This window comes from Meles meles, chromosome 7, assembly GCF_922984935.1.
Source record: "Meles meles chromosome 7, mMelMel3.1 paternal haplotype, whole genome shotgun sequence".
In the NCBI taxonomy this organism is placed as follows: domain Eukaryota; kingdom Metazoa; phylum Chordata; class Mammalia; order Carnivora; family Mustelidae; genus Meles; species Meles meles.
The window spans coordinates 52,802,357-52,818,833 of record NC_060072.1 but is presented as its reverse complement, the minus strand read 5'-3'; the positions used below and the strand labels follow the sequence as shown (position 1 = coordinate 52,818,833).

Sequence of the window (16,477 nt, the reverse complement as noted above, 5' to 3'; positions counted from 1 at the left end):
AAAGAGAATTTTAATCAAATCCAGGGAACCATGATTGAGAGGAGGAAATAACAAAGGAGAGAGGCAGATTAAAAAAAAAAAAAAAAAACAACAGTAGGAAGGGAAGGAGGAAAAGATGGCTGAATGAAACAAAAGACTTATTAATGAATGGGGCAAAAGTAGTATTGGAAATGTAATTATAATAATTTCTAACCTTAAAAAAATGACGTGAGTAAAGAACTGAGAAAGATATTATAATGATTACGATTTGAAACTAAAAAAATGTAGTTAGTGTTTTGGCAATAAAGCAAAACTGTGACGCTCCCAACTGGAACTTCCCCTCCCCAGACTGCATCCAAGTTCAAAGTGATGCTGCCTCTGTGTTTATCTGTCTAGATCTACAAGTTCTTTTGCAGAAGTTAAATATTTCATTAGTCTCTGTTAAATTTTGTTAATAATTGTAGTATTAATAACAATAACTATCTTCGGAGTGTGGGGATAGGGCATGTTCCCACAACCCCTGCTTTTGAAATGTCATGCACGTTGTATTATTTTAATCACCACAAAGGTAATTCTCTAATCCTGTTCAATTAAATCTCTTTTTAAAAAAAAAAAAAAAAGATCTTATTATCTGACAGAGAGAGACATAGCAAGAGAGGGAACACAAGCAGGGGGAGTGGGAGAGGGAGAAGCAGGCTTCCCATTGAGCAGGGAGCCTGATGCAGACTCGATCCCAGGACTCTGGGATCATGACCTGAGCTGCAGGCAGACCCTTAAGGGCTGAGCCACTGAGGCGCCCCCCAATTAAGTCTCTGATCAAAACTGAATGACATTCCATGATGTCCATCTGTTTTCCTATTTAACAGCAACAACAACATGAACCCTCTTTTTTCTTTTTAAAAACCATTAATGCTTCTGTTTGGATAACTGTTAAGTTTTAAGAGATCCCCCGGAATAACCAAAATATACCTGTAATATTCATGTTTACAAAGACACTGTCACGAGAGAAATAAGAAAAACTAGGAACCATCTCCCCAAGGTGCAGGAAGAACTAGGGAAATATAATGCCTGTATCAGGATGAATGCTACTTTTCTCTCCCTCCTCTTCTCAAATTTCTATGGAGGGAATGTCTATTGTTTGATCTTCTGTTTTCTCATTCCCTCTTTTTCAAAACAGGTCTCTTTATTTCCAGCTCATGTTGCCCCCATATTTCCTTTGGACTTTATTTTGTCTTGGCTTAGTCAGCTAGACTTCCACTAAACTTTCAGAACTGGAATCAGAACAGTGCATTTGGCAAAAAGTCCATCACACATACCACACAACCACAAACAAGCACTCTGACTGCAAAATCCTTTCAACAATACATTCCCGATTCTTGCACTCAGCAGTTCACACAGACCCATGATCTGCAATCAGCAACACACGCATTCACATACATTCTGCATGTACATAGCCTCTGCAGTCAGCTCACAAAGACACAGTATCTGCAGAAAGGTCTTTGCAGGCAGCAGGCGCCGCCAGTACACACTCCTCCCCTCTTCTAAGCTCTTCCTCACTGGCTCTTTCTCCCAGCCACCTCCCCCCTGCTGCCTGGCAGAGGCTCCCTCCCCTCCTTTTCCTGCAGTTCTGGAAGTCGTAACTGCAGTGCCATCCATCACCCTCCCAACAAGTCCTCGGGCAAAGTAATTGTTTCTTGAAGCTCGCTTTCTCCTGACAGAGAACTTGCTTCACCAAAGGGGCTGTCGGAACAGAATCTCCTTCTGGAACACAACACTGTAGGCTGAGTCCTAGTGACCTAACTTATTCTAGCGGAGCCTCATTTCAACATGGAGAAGGCAGGGAGGGAAGAAAAAGAAAGAAAACAGAAAAGAGGGAAAGAAGTGGAAAAGAGAAAGCCCTGGTAGAAATTTCAAGGACAACTGGAATAAAAGCAAAAACAAAAAACAAAAAACACAGACTTAAGGAGGACAGAGGGGAGAGCCGAGGAGGAGAGAGAAAATGGAGCTGGTGTGAAAGTAAAAGGAGAAACAAAGAACTGAGATAGAATTATGACAGATTAGTTATAATAGCTTCTCAAACTTTTTGTTACCTGGTAAGTTACTGCGGTAACCCTAGAAATAGGAGAGATTAGAAAGTTAGAAAGAGAATTGGTGAGGGGCACCAGGGTGGCTTAGCTTGTTAAGCATCTGACTCTTGATTTTGGCTCAAGATTCCTTGTCTCCCCTTACCCCTCCCCAGCTCTCCCTCTCTTTAAATTAAAAAAAAAAAAAAAAAAAAAAATCAGTGATAAAGACTACTGATGAGATTATATATTTTGAAATTCCCTAAAAAGACAGAACAGACACCCATCACATATATCTGACAAAAGGAAGATTCAAACAACCAATGTGAAAGTATTTAACGATGGTTGGAGAGAAGGTACGTTTAAATATCCATTAAAACATGATATTTGTCGCAAATACTGCAGTATTTGAGATATATTAAATATTTATCTGCTGTTTATCTGTAACTCAAATTTATTTGGCTTATCTTATCTACCAATCATATCCTCAGGGGATCTCCACACAAGCTCAGGTCAAGTCTGAGAAATACTGGAACAAAGTAAGAAAGCAGGCATTTAGTAAGACTACGAGGAAGTGGTTGCAAAATGTGTAGATTCCTACCCTCAACACAAACATACAAAATCGCCAAAAGAGCTCAAGAGTTTTTTGACATGCACTGGATAATTCTGACACACTTAAGTTTGGTAACCCCTGATTTTCTCAATTCTTCCACAAAGCCCTTCCTAAATCTCCATGAAATATGTTAAATTAACTAATAAAGAAGGGGACTGTTAAACTGAGGCTCTACATAAGAAACCAAAATCAGCCTATAATTATCTCAAGTTTACAAAATTTAAAGCTAAGGACAGCCAGTCACAAACGGCCAAGTCAACTAAATGATGAAGCAATTAATCTCCCTGCTTTTGCCTTTTTTCTCTGAAAGTCTCTCTCAGGGGCACCAGGGTGGCTGTCAGTTAAGCAGTCAGTTAACTTCTGCTGTGGTCATGGTCTCAGGGTCCTGAGATTGAGTACCACGTTGGGCTCCTAGTTCAGCGATGAGTCAGCTTCTCCCTCTCCCTCTGCTCTTCCCCTCCTGTTCTTTCTCTCTCAAATAAATAAAATCTTTTAAAAAAAGAATAAAATAAAAGTCTCTTTCAGAGTTTCTGAGGGTAGAGCACTCCTAACTATAAGGGCCTATTTCGCCAGAGTGGCCCCACCTTGGTTGAACAGCCATTGTGTTGTTTATGCAGTAAAACTTAAATTGACCCTGCCTCGCCCAGGGAAACTTATTTAAAAGCAAGTCCGGGAAACCAGTCCCAGGTGACAAAGCCCAAATACAGGGGTGGGTCAGGTCAGGTAGAGATAACAGCCTGAATGCCTGGATGAGTGGGGTCAGGTGGAGACATCCAATCAGTAAAGCGTGCATAGTCTCCCTAGCTACCAAGGAGTGTGGGCCCCACCTTTGTGGGGGCAATTTTCACTAAGGTGATAGGCTAGTGCAAATGTCTACTATGGGGGAATTGTAGTTCAATTGGCCACCCATGTGTGACCTAGCATGACTGTGCAGCTTTCTCTGTGTATTGCAATCTCATTGGCTACCTGTGTGTGGCCAGGCCCAACCACATGGCCTTTCCTCTATAAAAGTTAGTCTGTGAGGCAGGGAGGGATCGTCCTCTCTGTAAGGGGCAGCCCTGAACGGTGTGTTTGATTCTTGATTCTTGGCATGAACTAAAGCTTCGTTTGACCTTTCCTTTGTATCAGTCTCGCTCTTTTGACCATGGACCCATACTGGGGGACCCAACATTGGGACCCAACACTAACCACCATCCAGTCTGGTGCTGCCCAATTCAAATCAATTTTTGTTCAAATTCTTTTTAAAAATCAGGCACAGGTTGGGGCGCCTGGGTGGCTCAGTGGATTAAGCCTCTGCCTTCGCCTCAGGTCATGATCTCAGGGTCCTGGGATTGAGCCCCGCATCAGGCTCTCTGCTCTGCAGGGAGCCTGCTTCCTCCTCTCTCTCTGCCTGCCTCTCTGCCTAGTTGTGATCTCTCTCTGTCAAATAAATAAAATCTTTAAAAAAGGCACAGATTTTTTTTTAAGATTTTATTTATTTGACAGAGGTCACAAGTAGGCAGAGAAGCAGGCAGGCAGAGAGAGAGAGGAGGAAGCAGGCTCCCCGCTGAGCAGAGAACCTGCCACAAAGGCAGAGGCTTTAACCCACACAGCCACCCAGGCGCCCCTGTTCAAATAAATTCTTAACAATTTTAATATGCCTCAGTTTATATTTTTAATAGTTCTGGTGTCAGCAGAGGGAGGAGATCCCTGATAACCCCCAGAGGCAAAGAGCAACCCAGTGAGCCAGGTAAACACCCAGTGAGCCCCATAAGCTCACTGCTTTTTCCCTGTGTCATGAAGGTTAGGGGTTCATGCCTCTCTGACCTTAGCTTTGTAACTTTTGTGTTACGAGCTTGATTTGAGCATTTCCTTTTCCAGACTGGCTTCAGGAATAAGCCAGAATTGAAGTGGGTCCAGCTCAGTGTTGGCAGAGGTCATCAAGAGAACATGACCTCCCCCAGCTGACTGCAAGGTGGACCCGGATAATTGGAGGGCCCCCTTCTATCACCCCATCTTTGGGATGTGCATTCTGCTTGCCTTCCCTATTCCCAGAAGCTGCCTCAAGGACACCAGACAGAAACATGGTGTTGATGTGGGAAACAGAGGCAGAAGAAAATTAATTTCCTTACCTACTGACAAGCCCTTGAAACAGGCAGAGTGACTCTCCTGAAGGGACTCAACTACCCTCACCTTGAGGCTTTGCTAAGGGCGAAGGACAATCCTAGCCTGACTGACCCCCTACCCCCAACCAGGATCCTGTAAGTCTACTTTAACAATTCCTTAGGAAACTTTGTCTCTAAACCTCCCAGATAGTGTGGACAATCATTCCCAAGTGTAAGGCGCACTGATAAACATCTATAGAGTCTTACCAGAAGGTTTTATTACTGGTAATGAATAACCTTTTCCCCAGACAATAGCTAGCTCCTCAAGGTCCTAGAAACCTTGCTTCCAAAATTCCTTAGAGACTTACATCATCCCTAATCCCCTCCCCAACTTACAAATATATAATAGACCACTCCTCACATCCCCGGGGCAGCAGCTCTTCCTGCCCACGGGTCCTGTCTCATGCTTTAATAAACCACCATTTTGCACCAAAGATGTCTCAAGAATTCTTTCTTGGTCATCGGCTCCAGACTTCACTCCACCGAACCTTACCTATATTCTAGAACTTCATCAGTGTTGAGGCTATCTGAACTACAGATGTAACTAAAACCAGGTACGGCCTCTTTATCAACTTTTAAGATTTGGCAGGTAGGTACACAGATCTACTCTCCTGAGGCCACCTAAGACAAACCTTGTAAGATATTTTGCTTCTGAAACCTGACATTTACCCATCTGGAAAAGTCTGCCTTTCAGTCCCTCCTTGCCCACTCCATATAGGTCCAACAGGCAACCCAACAACTGGTGAGCCACCCAAGAGAGCGAAAAAATCGGCCTTGGGAAAGAGGTGTCTACAAGGGAGATCCCACAGTGGCACTGACTTCTAAGTCAACGGAGAGGTGGCTTCTATGTTTGATGCTTGTAGATCACCACATGAGAATAAGGACACCCTGAAAACGCAGGCTGGTTTGATGTGCTTATTTGATGAACTGTAGAGTATACTGCAGAAAAGGGGGACACATGACCGCTCTGATGGGCTGGCTTCTGTGGACAGCCGACCCGGCCACAATATCCAACGAGACACTGAAGCTGGCTTTAGAAAGCTGGAGGAAGAGCTAAGAGAAGGGTATGAAGGTTTCCACTCTTCTGCTAGCTTTGGGGCCAGCCTAGCTGACAAAGTGGAAAAGCGGAATAATCTGGAAACCTTAGTGTGTCATTTTCAAAAGAGGGGTGCAGATTAAGGTCTGACTGCTTGTGACAAAGCCTGATTAGGATGCGAAATGGCAGAATTCCCTGGAAAAGGGATGTGAATGAACAGGGTGTTGTGATGATTGACAAGGAAAGGAATAAAATGCCCCGCTGTCAATGCCCAAAACAAAAGCAATTTTTAAGTAGCAATCATTCCAAAATGCCTAGGGCAAAAATTTAACATTCTTTTGCTGCTGCCTGGAAACTGTAAATCTTATCATGTCTTTGAAATGTAAAGACCTAGGGGTTATCCAAAACGTTGCAGGAGGAGACTGAAGATAAAAAAGGAGCAAAAAGAGAATTTTTCAAATACAGTCCTTTGTAAGTTCCCTTGCCCCTAATGTACTACTCTGTAGCCTCCAAAAGATCACAAATATCAATAAAAAGCTTTAGCCATGAGAGTGAAATAAAAGTTATCTGTACTGATGTATGTTCTGTATATAATTTTTCTTTAACCTCTAGGGTATTGCCAAAATTGATTTATAAAATAGGCAAGGTCTTTTTGTTTTTGTTTTGTTTTTTTCAAAACTACTAGAAATAATAAGGGTGGAAGGAAATGACTGCATGAAAAGAAGGTAAGGGAAGTAGGATGTGATAGAATTTTTTGAGAGGGTAAAGAAAGATGTGAAGGACATGGCGGTGGGGTAGCGGTCCTTGGGGATGTTGTTCTGTTTTGGTAAAGGGGGAAAGAAAGTAATTTTGTCCTAAAATAAAGTTACTGTTCCAAGATGAAAAAGATAATAAGAGGATAAAGATGAATGGATACAAAAACTTTTTTTTAAAATATTTTATTCGTTTATTTGACAGAGATCACAAGTAGGCAGAGAGGCAGGCAGAGAGAGGAAGGGAAGCAGGCTCCCCACCCAGCAGGGAGCTCGATGTGGGGCTCCATCCCAGGACCCTGAGATCATGACCTGAGCTGAAGGCAGAGGCTTAACCCACTGAGCCACCCAGGCGCCCCGATACAAAAACTTTTTATTTATTTATTTTATTTAAGCGAGAGACAGAATGAGACAATGGCAGAGGGAGAAGTAGACTCCCTGCTAAGCAGGGACCCGGATTGAGGCTGATCCCAGGATCCTGGGATCATGACCTGAGCAGAATGCAGACACTTAACCGACTGGGCCACCCAGGCACCCATGAATGGATAAAGAAAATTGAGAAAGTTTGTGCGAAAAGAACATTAAAGAATTTTACGTGTAGTCAAGCTAAGATCAGAATGTACTTATTTAAGTTAAAAAAGAAAAGGACAGGGGTGCCTGGGTGGCTCAGTGGGTTAAAGCCTCTGCCCTGGGATTGAGCCCCACATCGAGCCCCACATCGGGCTCTCTGCTCCACAGGGAGCCTGCTTCCTCCTCTCTCTCTGCCTGCCTCTCTGCCTAGTTGTGATTTCTCTCTGTCAAATAAATAAAATATTAAGAAAAAAGAAAGAAAAGGACAATTTTAATATCAAAAGTACACTACTGCATAATTAGAATTTTACTTCCTTTCTGTTAAATATATTTTCTTAGATTTTTGGTCTGCTCTTAAATTGTAAACAAAGGTTTTTCTTTATTTGAACACATAAAACTTTAATGTAACCTGGGGCGCCTGGGTGTCTCAGTGGGTTAAGCCGCTGCCTTCGGCTCAGGTCATGATCTCAGGGTCCTGGGATCGAGTCCCGCATAGGGCTCTCTGCTCATCAGGGAGCCTGCTTCCCTCTCTCTCTCTCTGCCTGCCTCTCTATCTACTTGTGATCTCAAATAAATAAATAAAAAAAATCTTTAAAAAAAAAACTTTAATGTAACCTGCCAAAAAAACAAAGATTCTGTGTTTTGTCTTTATCAGGTCTTTGATTACTTTAAAAAAAAATGGGAGTCTTCTCTCAGAAAAACTGGTTTTCAAAACTATGTAATTTTTATTTTACTTACAGTCATCTCTCTATACCCAACATGGGGCTTGATCTCCAATCCCCAAATCATAATCTATTAACTGAATCAGCCAAGGACCCCTGTCCTAAACATTAATACATTTGAATGATCAACCTGTAAGGCCTTTGACTCATAATTTTTTTTTTAAAGAATTTATTTATTTATTTGACAGAAAGAGATCACAAGTAGGCAGAGAGGCAGGCAGAGAGAGATAGGGAGGAGAAAGCACGCTTCCCGCTGAGCAGAGAGCCCAATGTGGGACTCGATCCCAGGACCCTGAGATCATGACCTGAGCTGAAGGCAGAGGCTTAACCCACTGAGCCACCCAGGTGCCCCAAGGCCTGTTGACTCATATGCCAGACTGGGGACCCCATCAAGGAACCCAATACTGTCAAGGTATGGAAAGTGCAAGAAACTCACCATGGATCAAGGGGTTATGCCGCTGAGAACACCAAACCTCATCATGCCTGAGAAAGGAATTATCTCCTGGAATTTGCAATGGGACATCCCACAGGATGGATGAGTTACTTTGCATCCCTAGGTAATGGGGAACTACTCAGTCTCCACTGAAGATCCCATCATCCTGCAGCAAACCAGAGCTGCAGAAACCTATAGCTAACATCATGCTTAATAGTGAGATATGAGACAATTTCCCACTAGGATCATAAACAAGGCAAGGTTATCTCCTCATCACTGCTTTCAACATTATTGAAGTCTAGCTATTTCAGTAAAGCAAGAACAGCAAAGAGGTGTATGCATTGAGAATGAAGAAATAAAATTGTCTTTATTTGCATATGACTTGATCATGTATGTAAAAAATGTCAAGGAACTGAACAAAAATACCCTCCTGGAACTAATAAGGGATCATAGCAAGGTTGCAGAATACAAATTATAAAATCCTCATTTTTTTTTTCATATACCAGCAATGAACAACTAGAATTTGAAATTTTAAAAATACCATTTATGGGGTGCCTGGGTGGCCCAGCAGGTTGGGAATCCACCTTCTGGTTTGAGTTCATGTCATGAACTCAGGGTCGTGAGATGGACCCTGAGCTGGGCTCTTCACTCAGTGTGGAATCTGCTTGAAATCCTTTCTCTCTCCCTCTGCCCCTCACCCTGCTCTTGGACTCTCAAATAAACAAATAAATCTAAAAAATTTTACATTAATTATAACCTGAAAGGAAAAGCTGTTTCTTCTCTATTCACAGCAGTTCTGCCAAATGTGTAGGGTTATTTAACTCATTAATCAATTCTCAAACTCTAAGTGGGCATCCTACAGTTAAATTCGACACCAGCTACCTGGAGTTAAGGTCAGATTCCACAAGTCAGGGGCTCGGTCCCACCGACTACTCCCATCTATCAATTGACATCCTGCCTCCAGTACTTCTAACAACTAGAAATCAGGAGTCCGTCCTGGAGTTCAATAATTTGCTAGAATGGCTCACAGAACTCAAGGCAATGAAGTGCTTTCCCTACTGCCCACTTATTACAACTACAACTCAGGAGCAGCTAAATGATAAGGTCACGTAAGATAAGGTATGAGGAATGAGCGCACAGAGTGATGAGGGAGCGGAAGGCGGGCCGAACACAGAGCAAAAGCAGATACCCTGCAACCCCCGCCCCGGGTGGGACATTTGTGACATTTCCAGGAATCTCCCATTGATCTTGATCTTACTGTTAATTCTTCCTAGAGCGGAAAACCACCTTAATTTGATAAAGGTGAGGCCTCTGGTATCTTGCAGGTATATCCTCTTTAGCATATGAAATTTTTTTTCCTAAATTTTTATTATTATTATTATTTTAAGATCTTATTTATTTGACAAAGATCACAAGTAGGCAGAGAGGCAGGCAGAGAGAAGGGGGGAAGCAGTTTCCCTGACGAACAGAGAGCCCGATGCGGGGCTCGATCCCTGGGATCATGACCTGATCCAAAGGCAGGGGCTTAACCCACTGAGCCACCCAGGCACCTCAAGCATATGAAATTTCTTTTGAACCCTCCCCTTTCCTTACTCCCCCCAACTCCACTCCTCAAGACCCTGCCTGGTGCAGCAGCTCTTTCTACCCACGGGTCCTGTCCCTGTGCTTTAATAAATCACCATTCCACACCAAAGGCGTCCCAAGAATTCTTTCTTGGTTGTGGGCTCCAGACCTCACCCCACCGAACCTCACCTATATTCCAAAACCACCTCAAGAACTTCCATGTCATCCCAGAATGTGTTCACCCAAACAGCAGCTCTTCAAATCCAGCTGATGGAGATTTCATTACAAAGGGGTAGTTAATTTTATCATTGGCCAGGAGCAGTTACTGCTTCCCTGGAGGTAGGACTCAAAGTTCCAGCCCTCTAACCACGTGGTTTGTTCCCCTGGCAACCAGCACCCATCCCGAGGTTCTCTATCCTTGAGCCCTGAGCTGGCAACCACCAGTCACCTCATTAGCATAGAAAAAGACAAGAATTGATGCCAAGAGTTTTAAGAACTGTATGTGAGGAGTTAAGACTAAATATATAAGACTTATGATGTCCCAGCACCCAACAAAACCAATACTTATATACAAATCTGAAAAAACTTAGTATAAAGTTACAGTAATCAAGACAGTGCAGGGGCACCTGGGTGGCTCAGTGGGTTAAAGCCTCTGCCTTCGGCTCAGGTCATGATCCCAGGGTCCTGGGATCGAGCCCCACATTGGGCTCTCTGCTCTGTGGGGAGCCTGCTTCCTCCTCTCTCTCTGCCTGCCTCTCTGCCTACTTGTGATTTCTCTCTGTCAAATAAATAAAATATTTAAAAAAAAAAAAAAAAAAAAAAAGACAGTGCAGCACTGGCAAAGGAATAGACAAACACATCAAAGTAACAGGACAGAACAGAGAGCTCAGAAATAGACCCACATAGAGTCAGCTGATCTTTGGCAAAGGAGCAAAGGCAATACAATGGATCAAAGACAGTCCATCATATCATGCTGAACAACTGGACTGCCACATGCAAAAAAAAAAAAAAACCAAAAAACAAAATCCACTAATCTAGAAACAGAACTCACAGCCTTCTCATGATCTCAGGGTCATGAGCTCAAGTCCCATGTTGGGCATAAAGCTTGCTTTAAAAAAAACTAGGCAGGGGGGGCGCCTGGGTGGCTCAGTGGGTTAAGCCGCTGCCTTCGGCTCAGGTCATGATCTCAGGGTCCTGGGATCGAGTCCCACATCGGGCTCTCTGCTCAGCGGGGAGCCTGCTTCCCTCTCTCTCTCTCTGCCTGCCTCTCTGTCTACTTGTGATCTCTGTCTGTCAAATAAATAAATAAAATCTTTAAAAAAAAAAAAAAACTAGGCAGATCACTTTCAGGGTAGTGAACCAGTATGATACTCTAATGGTGGATCCATGTCACGATACATTTGTCATGACCCACAGAACTTAAAACAGCAAAAATGAACCCTAAGGTAAACTCTGGGCTTTGGGTGATAGCGATGTGTTGATGAAGAGTCAGTGATCGGCTTTAGAATATAGGTGAGGTTCCACGGAGTGAGGTCCAGAGCTGATGACCAAGAAAGAATTCTTGAGACACCTTTGGTGCAAAATGATGGTTTTACTAAAGCAGGGGGACAGGACCTCTGAGTGGGCAGGAGCTGCTGCACCAGAGTTTAGCCGGGACTGATTAGATACTTGGGAGTTGGGGGAGGTAAGGAGAAGGGTGGTTCCAAAAGAAAGTCCCATATGCTAAAGATGACTCAGAGGATAATGCTAAAGAGGACAAGTTAAGGCTGTTTTCACCTCCAGCAAGGTATTAACATTAAAATAGTTGGGAGATTCCTATAAGAATGTCACACAGATCCCACCCGGACTGGGGGGGGGGCGGTTTGCAGGTTGTCCGTTTATGCTTTGTCTTCAGCTTGCCCTCTGCTTCTTTAATCAGTTGTTAACAAATGCTCTGCTCTAACTGTGGGTGAGGATATAAGCGTGGGGAGCAAAGGGTATATAGGAATTTTCTGTACTTTTCACTTAATTTTTGTTGCAAACATAATACTGCTCAAGTCTGTTACAGAAAGAAAGAAAAGCAGTGGGTTTAAGATGGATTATGCTTCTCCAGGCATCTGAGAATTACTTTGGGTAGAATTAGCTGTGTTTGTGGTGATCTTGCTCTTCAAACATTTCAGTCATTTAAGAGATTCTGCCTTATCTGCACCCAATAACTAACCATTCTGCTATTTTTTTTTTTTTTTAAGTAAACTCTAGGCCCAAGGAGACGTGAACCCACAACCCTAGTGATCAAGAGTCACATGTTTTAATGTACCGAGCCAGGGAAGCCCTCTCACTGCTCCAACATCAAAATGGATCAAGTCACTTGTTTCTTCGTATGTCAAGGAATAAAGTTCAGAATCGCTTCTCTTTCCCACTAAACTGATTCCTTGAATGCAGGAACTGTGACTGATAAAACTTTTTTTTTTTTTTAAAGTAATTTCTACACCCAACATGGGGCTCCAACTGATGAACCTGAGATCAAGAGTCACATACTCTATGGACTGAGCCAGCCAGGTGTCCCTGATTCATCTTTTTGTAATTACCAGTACTTAGTGAAGTGGCTGGCATTGAGAAACCAATAAGAATATAAATGAAGTACAGTTCTGAGTCATTAGAAATCTTCCATCTCATTAGGCATAGCTCAAGAGTCATCCTACATGAATATCAATAGACAGTTGGAATAGTAAATACTTTGCGAGAAAAACCAGCGAAACTGCCTACCTGGCCTAAAGAAGTTATTTGCTGCCCTCTTGTGATCAGTTGTAGGAACTACAGCCTCTTCCCTTTCCACTCCACTTCCGATGCACAGATTATGAGTCTCTACTAGACTCAGTTTTGGGCATACAACAGTAAACAATTTGTCCACATCGAGCCACTCATTGTAGTGGAGACACTCTTGAAAACAATCTAAAGGAGATATTACCTAAGCTGAGGTGAAAAGGATGAGTAGCAATTAGCCAGCTGAACATAAAAATTGTGGGAAATTACCTATGGTGGAGCACGTGTGGCAAAGAGAATGGAGCACATACAATGGCTTAGAAGAGAGAACCTGCAGCTTTTCAGAAGTGCAAGTAGGGGCACCTGGGTGGCTCAGTTGTTAAGTGTCTGCCTGCTCAGGTCATGATCCCCCTCATCAGGCTCCCTGCTGGAAGGGAAGCCTGGAAGGGAAGCTGGCTTCTACCTCTCCCACTCCCTCTGCTTGTGTTCCCTCTCTTGCTGTGTCTCTGTCAAATAAATAAACAAAATCTTAAAAAAAAAAAAAAGAAGTGCAAGTAATTCAGTATAGGCGGTAAGCAAGGTGCAAACATTCTAGAAAGAGCGGATGGGTTGGCGCACTGGTGATGAGAGACAGAATTATATTTTATTTATTTATTTGAGAGAGAGAGAGCAATTTGAGTGAGAAAGAGCACAAGCGGCGGGGGCGGGGGGGGGAAGGTGGGGGGATGGTAGAGGGGTAGAGGCCCAGTGAGTATCCTCACTGAGCCCAGGGCTCAGTCCCAGGACCCCAGAGATCAGGACCTGAGCCGAAGGCAGATGCTTAACAGGCTGAGACACCCAGGCTCCCTGAGAGATAAAAAATATAAATAGCCCTGTATACATACTAAGAATTCCATCCATACTCTAAGGATGAGGAACCTTTGAGGTCTTTAAACCAGAAAGTGACTTCATTTGACCAGTGCTAGAAATAGGCCTCTTTGTGCTTTGTGTTAGGAACAAGGGTGGAGAAATGCTGGAACTGGGAGCAATGGCTGGGCTGAACTCAAGGAGTGATGGAAAGAATGGACAGAATGGACAGATCAAGGAAGTAAGATCCGTAGAATTTTGATGACCAAGGGTGTGTGAGGAGGACTCAGGGTTGAGGGAAAAGAGCAACGGGACGCCTGAGCTTGACCTACCATATTTCAGTTCAGTAGCTGGGCAGATAATGGCAGCACAGTCCTATGGTGGGATGAAGATGAGACCGCGAGGGGAAGAAGGTGACTTCACTTTAGACACCAAGACATCAGGATTTAGCTTAGTCAACATTTATTCCAACCTCCTTCTTGGGTACCTCCCTGCATTCCACCGCAGAAAACTAAAAACTACACACTCTAGACCCTCCTACAGCTCAAGCTGGGATGTTATTTAGTTCCAGCAACCATGTGCAGTAGGAGACTTGGGGTCAAAAACCAAAGTAAATGAGGCAGAGCCAGGGTGGTTCTAGAGCCTGAGTGGTGACCTCTCGGTCTAGAAGGTACACTGGTGATGCTGTGAGGGGCACCAGGGTCTCCTGGTAGTCACTCCTGAAAGCTCAGCCAGAGTCTGCTCTGCTCTTGAGGTTTCTCTCCTGTCCGGGGCAGTCTGACTGACTCTGTGCCTGTGGGACCTTCATACCAATAGAGACGTGCTGTTGGACTCACAGATGTACAGCTCAGGAGACAGATGTGGGTTAGAGTGAGGTGTGGATCTGGGAGCCCAAGTCTATAGATGGAAAACACAGACACGGGAGTGAATGTGACTGAGAGATCGAGTGTAATTACGAGGGAGGACCCGGGCACGCACCTTGCCAACTACCAGCATTTAAGCATGAACAGAAGAGAAAGTAATGTGAAAGGACATTGGCCAAGGCAAAGAGAGAAAAAGGGATGAGGGGTCAGAGATGCCAAGGGAAGGGGATATTTCAACAAGGAGGACGGGTCAACAGTGCCTAGTGCTGCAGAAAACAAGAAAATGAGAGTGAAGTTATCCTTTGCGTGGTGAAGATAAGTGAAGGAGGTCTCCAGGAAAGCGCAAAATACAAATGTCGCCCGTAAGGCACTTACCTAGGCTGTTGAAAAGATTCACTGCAACCTCAGAAGCACTCTGGTAGAATGAAGATGGCTACGCATTTTCTGCCACTCCTCCCATGAAGAAGGAGTCTGTTGCTCCTCCCCCAAAACGGGAACTGACGCTGGAGACTTGTTTCGACCAATAGAACGTCTGCCTCTTCCTTTGTTTCTTGGAATGCTCTATCTCAACCCATGGCTATGCTGTCGAAACCCAAATGAGTCAACACTGCATGGAGAACCATGGCCCGCGACCGCGTCGTGGATTCCTGTGGGCAGCAAGCACCACACACCACTCAGGGAAAATAATACATGTTTTGTATAAATAGCACTACTGAGGGAACTGGGGGAGAAAATCTTCAAGTGGAAAGATACCAACTGTTCATGATAACCAATTGGAATGCGGTGTTCGAATGTGTGGTACTGCACTCCTGCCTATCACCATCTTCCAGACAGCTCTAAGAGACCCCTTCACTCTTCTGCCGGAAGAATTACAGCCCCCCCCCCCCCCCCCCCCCCCCCCGCTGGCTCAGTCATAGAGCCTGCAGCTCTGGTTCTCAGGGTTGTGAGTTCAAGCCCCACATTGGGTGTGGAGCCTACTTATGAGTAGTTTTTGTTTTTTTTTTTTTTAAGATTTTATTTATTTATTTGACAGAGAGAGAGATCACAAGTAGGAAGAGAGAGAGGCAGAGAGAGAGGAGGAAGCAGGCTCCCTGCAGAGCAGAGAGCCCGATGCGGGGCTCGATCCCAGGACCCTAAGATCATGACCCGAGCCGAAGGCAGCGGCCTAATCCACTGAGCCACCCAGGCGCCCCGAGGAGTTCCAACTTTAATGACCATCTGGTCCATCATTGTTTCTAGAAATAGATCAAGGTTAAGTCACTAAAGAAGTCTATCTCCAAAGAAAGAATTACCATAGCTTGCCTTAAGGAACGTAAGCAAAATAATGGCAAAATATTGCCCACTTTATTTCTACTATATTTCAAATGTCTTTAAAAGAATGGCGGGAGTGTAGGAAGTTTTACGTTTGTTGAATAAATATTTTATATTATTTATTTATGAAAGTTTTTGTTTTGTTTTGTTTTAGTAATCTCTACACCTAAATTGGGGCTCAAGCTTGCAACCCCAACATCAAGAGTCTCACACTTGGGGCACCTGGGTGGCTCGGTTAAGCCACCAACTCTTGGTTGGACTCAGGCCATGATCTCAGGGCAGTGAAATGGAGCCCCATGTGAAGCTCAGGGCAGAGATGGCTTTGGAATTCTCTTCTCTCCCTCTGCTCCTTCCCTGCTCACACCTGCTCGGGCTCGAGCACTCTCTCTCTCAAATAAATAAATTAATCTTTAAAAAAAAGTAATATAGGGGCACCTGGGTGGCTCAGTGGTTTAAGCCACTGCCTTCAGCTCAGGTCATGATCTCAGGGTCCTGGGATCGAGTCCCACATCGGGCTCTCTGCTCAGCAGGGAGCCTGCTTCCCTCTCACTCTCTCTGCCTACTTGTGATCTCTCTCTGTCAAATAAATAAAAAATCTTTAAAAAAAAAAAAAAGTAATATAAATCCACTGACTGAACCATCCAAGCAAAGTGAGTAGGTTTATTTTAATTACTCATGGTCATTTATGCAGGAACTCACTCCAATATATAAACTAAACACCAAAATAAATTCGTTTTTACAGTGTCCTTCTATTTGTGGAAGCGGTACATTTAAATTTACGAAAATCTTCAATAGCACATTTAAAAATTATTAAGTTCCTCTTTCAGGTTTTTTTCTCTA

At 43.8% G+C, this 16,477-nt stretch overlaps 1 protein-coding gene across 1 annotated transcript in view; it reads right to left on the bottom strand.

Moving 5' to 3' along the window:
• RIMKLB (ribosomal modification protein rimK like family member B) overlaps positions 1 to 14,793 on the bottom strand; it is a 137,492-nt gene extending 122,699 nt beyond the window's left edge. The window contains exon 1 of the mRNA XM_046012605.1: positions 14,702 to 14,793. The gene's annotated coding sequence lies outside the window, so the exon portion shown is untranslated. The remainder of the gene's footprint in view (positions 1 to 14,701) is intronic.
• Between the last annotated feature and the right edge of the window lie 1,684 nt (positions 14,794 to 16,477).